This window comes from Atheta coriaria, unplaced genomic scaffold (genome assembly GCF_025399875.1).
Source record: "Atheta coriaria isolate IRGN ID8LTWV9N9 unplaced genomic scaffold, Caltech_Dcor_3.1 hic_scaffold_10_pilon, whole genome shotgun sequence".
NCBI lineage: Eukaryota > Metazoa > Arthropoda > Insecta > Coleoptera > Staphylinidae > Dalotia > Dalotia coriaria.
In genome coordinates, this window is record NW_027045452.1 from 7,556,313 (window position 1) to 7,567,788 (window position 11,476).

An 11,476-nucleotide genomic window follows, 5' to 3' on the forward strand; every position below is an offset into this window, starting at 1 on the left:
TTATTTTTTATTTTTGTGTTAAAAGTTTGAAGTATGTAAATTATTATATGTAATTTATTGTATTTATTAAAGGTATTTTTGTGAAATATTTTGTTTTTCGCTTATGTTGCCACGTAGGTTAGCAATTTACATCGCATTTACATTTATGCATGAAAATTTAAATTTTCAATTGCGCCCACGCGGTGATTCAGAGTGTGGGCGCTGAACGATGTTTTAATTATTCATACATGTACTCACTCGTATGTTATGTGGGGTGAATTATGACGAACGCTGGTTTATTTGTAGATTTTTGTCAATAAAAGAAGAAAAGTTGAGTTTTAATCATTTCATTTTGTGAAATTGTGTGTTTGTTGCTGTTTTATGTATGAACTAATGAAGCAATTTTGATTAAACTTTGCAATATTATAGTTTATTAATCACAATAAGATATAGGCTACTTTTTGTAGCAGAAAAATAAACATAAAGGGCTTATAATTGGGGATGAAAATTGTTCTGTCAATAAAAAATAGAAAAATTTAGTAATTTAGTAATTTTTATGTCTAAAATATGTTCTTTTGAAAAACCTTAATTTTAACTAATATTATTGTTTGTTTTTTGACTAAAAAACCGGTATTTAAATACCGGTATACCGGTTTTTTAATTTTCAAATATCGGTATTTTTTTAATACTAATTTTACTAATAATTTTAATAAAAAATTAAAAATAATCAACAAAAAATTTTATAAATACCGGTATAACCGTAAAACCGATATTTTCTATCTAAAAATATACCGGTATTAAACTTAAAATTCATATTCCTACTTAGAATAGATATATAATTCAAATCTCAAAATCCCAAAATCTCCGAAACGTGTTCCATGCGTATTCATCCATTTTCGTTGATTATTCCCGCACTTTGTTCTTTGCAAATGAAGATATGTAGTCAGCCAACACGCTGTGCACACTCTTTGCGCAAACTTAATCACGCCAGCGCCCTGAACACGAAAAGCACGGCGCTGCAGTTTGAGCATCATATTCAAGGGATGAGCCGAGGGGACTTGAAGGTCGCAAATCGCCTACAACTACGAAATGCATGAGGCCATGATATGGCATGAGCGCATCCGGAATGAAGATGAAGCGCGTTGAATTTGCATGCATGTACTCGTAAGTAATTAAGTGCACGGCTGCCGCAATGGCCGAAAACGAATGAATAATGGAGGCGTATTAGTTCGATGTTCATCTGTGGAACACGCAAAGTACCTAGCGGAGATTATAATTTACATTTGCATGAATTTTATAAAAGATAATAAAAGATGAATATTTAAAAACGTGTAAATTATGAGTATTTGTGGAGAAAAAATAGTTTTTAGGTTAGTTTGAAGATTTTAGCGAGTACTTTAACCTCAAAAACATTTACGTTTGCGGACGAGTGTAATAAAATCGAATTTTCCAATACATTAAGCAAATAAGTCGATTGAAGCCCCGAAATCGTTTCAACAGTTTTTGTCCGCTTTATAAATTCCAACGGACATGCCCGAAGGGGTCGTTAGGTGGTGGTACTACCACTGGCCTCGATTCTTCTCTTCCACTAGTTGGGTCTTAAATTATTACTATGGGTAGACTATTATTGTGTGTATTTGCATAGTATAATGCAAAAAACAAAAAAAAAAAAAAAAAAATTTTAAAACGTTATTTTAACATTACTTGATTTAACGATACACTCTGTATAATAATTAAATATTTATAATTTGATTGAATGTTTATATTTATTTTTTTTATAAGAAAATTTTAATAAAATTTTTAAAATTACATTGGTAGGCCTATGTTCGGTTTGTATACCGCAAGTTCAACATAGGACTACAGAATTTATACGGTTACTAGCTTTAACCCGCGGCTTCTCTCGCGAATATCTAAAATAATGAAGTTGCTTCCATACGCGTCTGTAGTCACAGAAGAAGTAACAATGAAGTAGAATGGCGGGAAGTTTAAAATGGCTGAAAGTATAGTCTATGGAAGTATAGTGTACAGTCTCCATAGTGTAGTCAATTGGATTTGATGTTGACGTAGCTGTCGGTAATACAGTGTGATAATACAGTGTGATGGTACTATAGTACTTAGGTTTGAGCTTCATTGCTGGAATGCTAGATGGCGTTAAAGTAGTCAAATAGCCAGATGCAGAGGTATTATTAGCTAAACAATTTCTTTATTTTATTGAAAATATAATTTTTTTATTAAATAAAAAGTAGCCTATAACCATTCGGGGACCACTAAGAATATGTGTACAAATTTTCATGATGATCGGTTAAGTAGTTTTTGCGTGAAAGTGTAACAAACATCAGGACTTTCGCATTTATAATATTAGTAGGGATTTTGTAAATTAAAAATAAAATAAACAATATTAATTTGTATCTTGTGTTGACGTTCATTGCAATCATCGAAAGAAAGCGAAAGTTGAGCTGATTAGTATCGAAAAGTTTTAATAGCCGAAACTTTATCGGTTTATCAAATTAAATAAATTGATGTCGTCTTTCTACCTTTGTCAAGTTAAGTTTCTATGAGGGTCGAAATTAACTTCGAAACTTTCCCGTTTTTTTTCTACATAAACAAACACGAAACAATTACGACATTGAAAATAAAAATAAAAAGTCTTTAGACTTAGACAACCGTGAACGTAATGAAAGTCAAGTTGAGGTAGTCGAGCTGCACAGACGCGCGGCATGCAAATGACAGTGAGTTATGAGTGCAAAAAGTCGAAAGGAAAAGTTGTCGAAACGCAAAGTGAAACAATAACGCACGTAAATCTACTCTAATCGCAATTTATCATTGATGATGTCAAGCAAAGGAAGTAATCAGATGATCCATCAACTAATTTAAGAAAAAGTAAAAAAAAGTAAAAAATTATTGTTTTTAAGAGAATAAACAAATAAATATTATTTGAACAGGAGTAAAACTGTGTAAATTGAAATTTATGACATTTTTGGGGATTTATACCGTGTATTTAGCGAGCGTTTAGTCATTAAACGAGTTTGTGTACTTAACGCGCGTCGAAAAATAATTAAATTAATGACTCGTGTAATTAGCGATTATTCATGAATTATGGAGTGACCCAAAATATATATTCTGTAATTTAAAAGCATTGAATGTTGATTTTTGGTGTAAAAAATAACATTTTGGACACGAGTGCTTAAAATAACACTTTTCGCACTTAATCAGCAATAAAAAAGTTATTTTTACACACTAAGTAAATGACAAATTGTTAAGTAAGTTATAAAAAATGTCTAGACTTCGAATAAAGTTGAATAAAAGTCATTTTTGATATAAAAATTAATTTTTTGTGTACGAGTGCATAAAAAATCACTTTTTGCCCTTTTTACGCACTAAATTACCGACAAATTCCTAATTAAGTTATAAAATTGTTTTGACCTTGAAAAAGTTTAAATAAATGTCATTTTTGATGTAAAAAGAAATATTTTATACACTCGTGCGTATAAATCCATTTTTTACACTCAAATAACAATAAAAAGTAATATTTAACATATTAAAAACAAACCAAGATGTTAATTAATATACTAAACATTATTTTGACCTTGAAGAAACTCCCAGGTAAAAATTGTGACATAGGTAAACTCAAACGTCTTGAATTTCAAATTTCAATGAAACCGAAAGTGACCGCTTTCTCACATCCAACCCAAATCACATCCGTAACACCAAACACAAACCCTGCCATTTGAGATTGTTTGTTATTCGCAAAACTTGCTATTGATTTCTGGCGGAATTTACTTTCTTGAAAGCATCTCATCTCAAGTGTTTCACGGGTGTTGCCGACAATTCGTTTCATTAAAACTCATTTTACGTGAAACACTTTAGACATTTGATATTTTCTTCCCAGCCACCAAAAACGAAGCAGAAGCCTTAAAAATGTCCCAAGTTTAAATTAAACTTAATCCGAAAACTGTTATCTCACAAAAGAGACGAAAAAATAATTCAATTTGCATAATATTTAAAGCCTGCGCGTCGTTTACATTTTTTCCCTTGCTTGGGTATTTTCGGTGAAGGAAAGGGTGAGGTTATAAACTCAGTCCTAACGTGCCAGGGGTAGTTATATTAATTTTGCGGATTATTGTCCGAGGAAATGCATTCGATGGCATCGTGCGACGCTTATTGCAAACGATGGCGTCGTAAACATTACAACGTTAAAACGCAAACGTCATTACCGTCAGTGCATCACAGTTAGGAAAACGGAAGGACACGGAAGTCCACGTCGCGTCTAATTTCATCAGTTTTATCATTCACATCTGTTTCTTCTGCAAAATGATTTTTTACTTTTTTTTCTTCTTTTTTTTTCTTTTTTTCTTTCTGTGTGTGATATTAATGCGTAATTATTTTTTCATTTTCACAGCTGCACGTTTTTCATTTTTCTATTAAAGAAGCGTTGGGAAAATGTGAAAATGTGTTCTTAAAAGGGGCAGCCGAGCGTTTTCTACATTCATGGACGTAATAAGAAAATAAGATGCACAAAAGTGCAGACGAGGCGAAATAAAGCGGGAGAAAATGAAGAGTGCGCGACGCGTCGGCTTAAAACTAGTAATCAGGATTGGATTTCGTGCAAAAAGGAGAGAAAAAAAGGGGTGAGATAAAGTGCAGAGGAAAATAAAGTTGAATTGGAAAAGAATTGCTTGAAAATTGAATCAGTTTTTGTGACTCAGAAAAAGTTAAAAGAATTGATTAGTTTTGTATTTGTAAAAAGCGGTATTAAAGTTAAAATTTAGTTCCTAAGCATTAAATTATTATTATTTTTTTATTTTTAGATGTTAGAGAAAATCCTAACCTCAAAAGAGTTTATTTTTTTTACTTTACTTTCTGATGTGCATCAAGTAATTTACAAATTAAATATTTTCTGTTTTTTTTTTGTTTGTTTTTTGTCAATAACTCAAAAAGTAATCTATTTATTTCAATTATTTCTTTGGAAATATATTTAGTAATTAATTCTGCATTAAAAAGCATTAATTTTGTTATTATTACTTAATTGTATCAAAAGTTATTAACCAATTAACACATTTTTATAATTTTTTTGCAAAATTCAAATTTGACTTATTTTTTTATCAATAACTCAAAAAGTAATAAAGTTATTTAAATTTTTTCTTCACTAATGTATTAGTTAATTAATTCTGTATCGAAAAACATAAATTTTATTATGGTATCAAAAGTTATTAACAAATTAACACCTTCTCATAATTTTTTTGCAAAATTAAAATTAGACTTATTTTTTTATCAATAACTCAAAAAGTAATAAAGTTATTTGGATTTTTTCTTCACAAATGTATTAGTTTAGTAATTCTGTATCGAAAAACATTAATTTTATTATTATAACATAATTGTATCGAAAGTTATTAACAAATTAAAGAATTTTCATAATTTTTATGCAAAATTAAAATTTGACTTATTTTTTTATCAATAACTCAAAAAGTAATAAAGTTATTCAACTTTTTCTTCACTAATGTATTAGTTAATTAATTCTGTATCGAAAAACATTAATTTTATTAATATAACATAATTGTATCGAAAGTTATTAACAAATTAACAAATTTTCCTAATTTTTTTGCAAAGTTCATATTTGACTTATTTTTTAACAATAACTCAAAAAGTAATAAAGTTATTTAAATTTTTTCTTCACAAATGTATTAGTTAATTAATTCTGTATCGAAAAACATTAATTTTATTCATATAACTTAATTGTATCAAAAGTTATTAACAAATTACAAATTTTTCTAATTTTTTCCAAAATCGAACTTTAATTCCTTATAACTTTTTATAAAATAATTATATCAAACCAATTTTAACGCCATCTAATGTAAAATTTAATAAAAGATCAATTTCTCTATAATTTATTATTTTTTTCATAATAATTAACTGCCTAGTCACTAAATAACTCAATTTTTCTTATATTCTACAACTCAAACCAAGATTACACACAACTTAAAAGGTCTTAGGTCATTTGACCAACTCCTAAACCTCAAAAATTCTCCTCCTTTACTTCTCCTTCGTTTACTCAGAAACTTTTCCGTATTTATTTGCTCCGTTCGCAAGCGTTTTTTAAATAAAATAAAATAAAGACAGCAATGCGATACAAATACCCTGAAACGAGTAAAAAGACGCGCGCGTCGTATAACATGAGCCCTAGCGGAATTTATTTCTTTTTGGTCGACCAACATGCGCAGCACTGGGAAAGCCATCTTGTTAAAGTGAAGACATTCGGATTCAGGGGGCCGTTCGTCATTCAAATACTTTTCATGCGACATGACGCTCGCCACCGAGTGAATAAAAAGAAACGAGGCCACATGTTTTATGCTGCGTGGCGCGTTTTATTTTCTAATTGTGCTATAAAAATTGTCGGCTTGTGAAAAACTACTCAGCGTTTTTTTTCCAGACATAAAATTTCGTAATTTTAGCTGTAAACACAAAAAACTGATTTTTATTAATTTTTTACTTCGAAACTAATTCAATAAATAAGTGATTCATCTGTGCGAAAGTTGTGACTCGTAAAAATTGAATTCTTCGTGTTGTTTTTGGCTTGTTTCGTGCATCAGTGCGCTGCTTGGCAGAGCACACAACGCGGAAGTAAGCCACCAGCACAAATACGAGAGTACGAGATACGAATTCAGATAACTGGGACTAACTGATGTTGATGGTGGTGATGCTGCAACACTGCAGCTTCTCGGGTTGTATACGTGGCGCGGGCGTAAAGTTTACATTATCATCTGCGATATGAGATGCTCGAGATGCGAGAGGCGGATGAAAATGGATGAAAAATGGCTTGTTATTTTACTTCTGTCGTTTTACGCCTGCTGCGAGGCATGGGGTATTATTAAATATTTATGTGCGACACAGATAACAAACAGAAGTTGTAAAAATGTAATTTTTAGAGATTTTTAATTATTTTGCAGAAATTATTAATGAATATAGAAATTTTTTGGAAGAAATAGATTTTTGCTCAATTTATACATCTGACAACCTCAAAATTTTGTTTATAAAGTGATTTTCTTAAAAGTTACACGCAATTAAAGTTGGGTGTTGTGGAAAAATGTAAGAATTATTTAATTTGTTAATAACTTTTGATAAAATTAGGGTAAAATGATAAAATTAACGTTGCTTTATGCAGAATTAATTGCTTAATATATTTGTTAAGAAATAATTTAAATAAATGTATTACTTTTTGAATTATTCACAAAAAATAATTGGAAAATTATTAAACTTAATTTTTCAGTTTTTTGACACGTTTTATTTTACTTATTATTTAATATTTAATTATTTAACTAATAAAAACTTAATTTTCAATACAGAAATAGATTTTCAATAAAATTTTACATCATATAACGTTAAAATTTTGCAAATAAAATTATTTTTCAAAAAGTTATAAGCAATTAAATATTGATTTGTAAAAAAAATAATAAAATTAATTAATTTGTCTATAACTTATTATTAAATCAAGGTACAATTATAAAATTAATGCTATTTAATACACAATTAATCACCTAATCAATTTCTGAAGAGATAATTCAAATATCTTTATTACTTTTTGAGTTATTGTCAAAAAACCATTTGAAACCACTACTTACATTTAGTTTTTTTGTCATCATCCACTTTCAACATTAATTTATTATAGTTTTGTCTCAAATTTCAAACTTGTAATAAATTCCTTGATTAAACGGATTATTTCCACAATTAATTTTGATTAATCTAAAGTTTTGCCCCGCGCGTAACAACGCGTAAAGTGCGCGCACATCGCGGTTTTTCGCCCCCGTTCACTTCGGTGGTGGCAGGACGAGCGCGCGTGGACGACTGTCGGCTCTCCGTCAGGACTCGCCCTCATATACCCTTTCTTACATCCCCTAAATCATACCGTACAATCTTTACTTACAATAATAATATTATTTGTATTATAAATTTATCTACAAAAAGAGTAAAAATGTTTGAAATTATATATTTTTTATTTTGTATACAAAAACAAATTTTACCCCGATTTTTGTAAACAAATTTATTTGTTTATCATATTTTTATTTTTCGTGTGTGTACACGTTGTCCTGATTATACTTCCTCTTCCTCTTCCTCATAATTTTCTCATTGCCTTCCCAACTGGAAAGTCATCTCTGATTACGTTCCTCTTGCGTTGCTGAACTTCCGTCTTTCCGTGTACGAGCAGTTCATATATATTTGTGTATTTGCAATAACGACGCTCGCATTCAATTCGGTTCGGCCATTCTTTCCTAATTCTTTCCCGAGGGTAGTTTTCATATTTTTTCGTCCGCCTCGTATACTTTGGTTGTATTGTCCTGCTTCTCATTATTATTATTGCTATTATTTGTCGTGGTCGTTATTATTGTAATGTTCTAGTTTCCAACTTTATAAAATTCATATAAAATCCTCAACAAACAAAAACTAAACAAACATGTTTAATGTATGCAATTGAATTTACATTTTTGTATTAAAATGAAAGAAAATAAAGAAAAATGCTACAATTCTTTGATTTAAATTGATTTTGTTAATATTTAAGTAGTTTTAAGAGTGTTAATTGTTAAATTTGTTGAATTTATTAAATAATTTCCTTTTATTTAATAAATTTTTGATTTTTTTTCAAAATCACACTTTAATTGCTCATAACTTATTGTAAAATCAAGCAATTTTCAATATTTTTACGTCATCAAACGTAAAATTTAATAATAAATCTATCTCTCTATAAATAATAATTATTTTGTTAATAATTAACCCTTAAATCAAATAAAAACCCCAAGCAAACAAAAACTTACCAAACCATGTAATATATGCAACCATATACACATATTTTTTCTTAAAACCCTAAAACACCTCAAAACTCTTCAATTTAAAACAATTATGTAAACATCCAAGTATTTCCAAAGATGTTATTTGTTGAATTCTTGAATTTCAAATAAAACCCTGCATGGTGTGTGGTGGATCATGTGCAAACGAGAAAACGAATTCCAATTTTGCACCAGATTGCGCGCCGCTTTTCGTTTTCGTTCATTGTCTCCGCCAGCATCCTTTACATTGAGATAGGACGAACCCCGACCCGCGTTACAAGTGTATAACCTCGCACCCGGCATAACGACCGCGGGGTTGAACCAATTTCGCCGATAATGTGCGCGAACATTCCAGCGCGATGTCTTTTTGAGCGCAGCTTCACTCCGATATCTCCACGAGTAAGTTTTCGGAAAGTGCTTCGACTGATTTCCAATAAAGGTGTGTGGAGCAATAAAGATGTTATACTAGTACCTGAAATAAACTTACGGATAGTTTGTGGTTAGTAGTAGTGTGTAAATACAATTATTCTGCTTGTAAGTACTTATCGAGAATGGAGAGTTTCAATTCCGCTCTGTTTTATCGCACTAAAGGGTGGTTTATGCGCCATTATTCAATGGTTCGTTGCTCGTTCACAGAGTGTAATGCAGGGATTTGCTGAATTTTATACGGTGCAGTAAATGCGCGCATCCGATGCATCGTTTATGTAGATTGTGTTGCCTATAGTCATTTTTATGCAATCATATGATAAACATATTCGAGGTGAACGCACTTAACGAAATAAATATGAAGGTCACACGGGACAAAAAATAAATTAATTCTTGGCACTCAGAATTGAAGTGATCTATGGTCGCAATTAACGCAAAACAGAAATAAATTGTTTGCGCTGCGTCTTTCATTCTTCGTTCCATTTTCAGTGTTTATTTATTTTATTACATCATGTTTTTATATTTATACACAAAAATCAATTAATTTTAATTTCTTTGGTTTTAATTGAAGAAATTTTGTTTATTTTGGATTTACGTTAAGCTAGGCAACCAAAAATACACGAATTTAACCTTGAACGATCGTTTTCGATGAAAGAAGTGTGGAGTGTGCTTCGTTTGGGTGTTTTTTTTTGTGGAGGTGTGGAGAGCTTTTAGGTGCGGGCACGTTTTGCGTCATTTTTTCTCCATTAGCCGTAAACATATTTTCGGAGCGTAAGAAACATGCCGGCCGCCTCGGCGTTTTTTTTTTTTTTGCTTTATCAAAAGAGAACGGGGTGATTCAGTCTGTTTTGCTTCCGGTTCCTTTTCCACATTGCTTTATTATGCCACGCTCGTCTTTATCTGTTTTCATCATCTTCGATAAGCATAAAGATAAAGATAAAGATAAAGATAAGTATAACCAATATTGACCTTCAATAAATGCTTTTCATTTTCATTTTTATTTACATTTTCGTTCTAATATTAATAATTTTAATGTAATGTAGGCAACCCAACACACACATATACACATACTTAGCCTATGCTTTGATAATTTTCAACAAACATTAATCAAAATCAAGTAAAATCAACATTTATGGCTTTATGTAAATACTCCAATCCTGTTTTAGTCCTTATACTCATCCTGAAACATAGATAACCCTTATTTTTCTATTCTTGAGATTGTTTCGTGTTGTTTTGCTTCGGGGATCGATTATTTTAATAAGAAACTTTTGTCGACTTATTATACGCGATACAGCGCACATATTTTAAGGATAACGTATGTTGTGCGACGTGCGTGCAGGGGGTGGACACCCTTGAGGGCCAGAGTGCGTGTGAGCGCGTAGATAGCAAAAAAGAAAAGTTGTAAAAGTTGCTAATATTTATTGCGCGACACAAATCACCACCGAGCGGCAAATTGGCAGCCGGGCAGGACATCCGACGGTCAACACGTTTCAAACAACTTATTTTTGTTAGTATCAACTGGCAAATAGCAATGAATTATATCTCCAATATTAATTTATTACGAAAAAAAGTTTTTTTACATTTTTCGGGGTAAATAATGAAAATAATTATTATTTTACAATTAAATACGCTTGGGAATCACGAGTGGTTACTTAGGTTGAGGAAAGACTTGAGATTAGGACATTAAATCAACCGGAATGGAGATCAATTGCCGTTAAGTCTCTTAAGCGCGCAGGATATGCACTCTCGGGTGCTTCCTTGCGTTTCCACGAGTCCTTCGGATTATTTATTCGGCTGCACGGACGCAATGCATCGCAAGTATTGAAACCGGCCGTAAATTTCGATATCGTTCATGTATCTTTATATCTAATGTACTTTAACATTGAGATAAAAACATACAATGTGTTTTTAGAGCTTTTCAACCACATAAAACTGTTTTATACGCGAAAATTTTTATATTTTTACTTAAAATTCACTGTATGTAAGAAAGAACTTTAAATTACACTTGAGGATAATATCAATCTTGATGTTTCTTGATTGCACACAGTGCACATTGCGCATTGATACATTGCGTCATTATTTAACGCGAAACAAAGGCCAATAAAGCGTGAAAACGTCGAAAAGTTGTGAAAAATGTACAATGGTAATATTTCACAACGTAAAATAATCATTTTAAGTCTAAACAACTGCTATAAACCATAAAATTAACATTTTTATTAGTAAATATCCAACATAACCTTTAAATCATCTTAAAA